We start from the raw sequence: 2,500 nt of genomic DNA on the forward strand, positions 1-2,500 counted from the left end.
TCACCGTTTGAGAACATCCTACTTGCCCTCCGTAAAGAGCTAGCATTTTTTTTAAATAATGTATTTGTGCGTGCCATACCGGATGTGCCATTAACACAATCCGACGCCTCGTTTTGGCGCTAGACATAACTTTTAAAACCTAAATCATGAAATGACAGCTTGTTACACTAACATTATTAAATCATAACATAATTATTTTTTCATCAAGACAAGATCAGTACAATTCGAAGTCTTGACAGTTTGGAAAAAGGGAGCCCGGAAGCAGGTCACGCAAGGTCGTGTTTGCTGAAGCAAACGGGGTGTTGCAGGTAGCTCTGTTTCCTCCTTGGGGATGAAGCTACCAGGGGAAGGGATTGTGTTGGAGGTGCGGGTAGAGGGGTAGCCCTCCCGGTGCTCCCCCTTGGACCTCCCTAGTCTAGGACCCTGGGTCTTCGCGAGGTGGCCATTGTGGCGTAATCCCTCCAGACTAGTATAACGTTTCCCTATCCCAAGACCGCCCGTGCGTGGTCTATGACCACATCCTCTACGAGGTGACCCTATCAACTAGGCAGCGCAAGCCCCTAGGCGAAACACGGCGGATCTAGAGGAGAGAACCTCGATAAAAAATTTGAGCTGCCATGAAGACGGAGCATGTTGGCTGAGGACAGCGGGCAGACCTCCTGTGCCGACACCCATCTACAGGAGAAAACCAGGCATGCACGCATCAAACCCAACATGGCCATACAAACGGATATTCGAACCCGGGAACGTAGAAGAAGAAGAAGAAGAAGAAGCTGAAGCAAACCGGCGCTTTCCTGATTGAAATCAAAAAGACTGGTTTGACACTAATCATATAGATACAAAATTCTTTCTTTCTTTCTTTATTTCTTTATTTGGTGTTTAACGTCGTTTTCAACCATTCAAGGTTATATCGCGAAGGGAAAAGGGGGGAGATGGGATAGGGGAAAGGGGGGAGATGGGATAGAGCCACTTGTTAATAGTTTCTTGTTCACAAAAGCACTAATAAAAACATTGCTCCAGGGGCTTGCAACGTAGTACAATATATGACCCCACTGGGAGAATGCAAGTTTCCAGTACAAAGGACTTAACATTTCTTACATACTGCTAGACTAAAATCTTTACAAACTTTGACTATATTCTATACTAGAAACACTTAACAAGGGTAAAAGGAGAAACAGAATCCGTTAGTCGCCTCTTACGACGTGCTGGGGAGCATCGCGTAAATTCTTTCTTGTCCCAACCAATATGGGACTCCCCCTAACCCGCGGGGGGTATATAGATACAAAATGCCCACCAAATACCCGTGTGACTTTGAATAATAGGCCGTAAAAAGTAAATATTCGCCGTAACGGAGTAAGATGTACTGGCCGATGTGAATGCGTGATATATTGTGTACAAAATTCCATCTCACACGGCAGAAATTAATATGTAAAGCGCTTAGAGAACGTCAAGCGCTATATACATCTCCCATATCAATAAATAAATAACATATTATATATTCTTATATCCCATGAGCTGCTTCTTTGTCTCTGTAATGCAACTATGGGTATATATGTTGTATTTTTCGGCTTCAATAAATACATAATGGGCTCAAAAAAATATATCATAGTACCGATTCCGGTTTGGCCGAGGAACTATACTTCTGCCTACCCTTGACCCTTCACCGAACATGTTTCAGTGGATTGATGAAGAGCATTGCTCACATGGCTAAACAAAAGAAAACACATGTGAATGTTGATTTAGTAAACAAAGCGTTTATCTTTACACTTTGGGTGCAGGTCGAGTAAAAAAAGAACAAAAGCGAAGAATCAACTGATATTCCAAGCACAGTTTCATCTAACCTTACCGGCGACACACAAAGTTCAGTTTGAACAGAAGCACGATGATCGACAGACAAAACCAGTACAATTACAAGGTAAATAAGCTTTCCTTGTGTAGCGAGCAGCGTCTGCAGTTAAAACGCACTCATACAAATGTCAACAGCACTTATTCTAAATCTACATTGCAACCTTCGGTAAATTCAGAGACACTCAATTAAACAATGATTGAACCATGTAAACAAACAACATGGTTCAAACATTCAATCATGATTCACCCATCTCAGTACTAGTGCAACAACCTCAGTGCAGAACTCAAGAAGTCTGCAGCAAGCACTTCCATTCCTTTTTTTCTTTGAAAGGCCCACTATCCAACTATACAACATCAATATCTTTTCCACACAAGCAAGCTCCACAGCTACAATCAACATCAGACAGAGTAAGCTTACCATTATTTAACACAGATTCCCCAACCTCCTAAAAGGTGTATGTGTGTGTATGTGTGTGTGCAAGTTATTTCTGAACGTCCAATGGCACGGGCACTGTCGGTGTTACCCAAAGGCAAAGGGGAAGAACCCTAGCTTGACCGGAGTAGCTTGATCAGACTTTACATCTGCAGCCAGAACACTGGGACTAACTTCTGCAAAGTTAAAAATGTAAACACATGATGTATGCTCAGAATC

The sequence above is a fragment of the Littorina saxatilis genome, unplaced genomic scaffold, assembly GCF_037325665.1.
Source record: "Littorina saxatilis isolate snail1 unplaced genomic scaffold, US_GU_Lsax_2.0 scaffold_299, whole genome shotgun sequence".
In the NCBI taxonomy this organism is placed as follows: Eukaryota; Metazoa; Mollusca; class Gastropoda; order Littorinimorpha; family Littorinidae; genus Littorina; species Littorina saxatilis.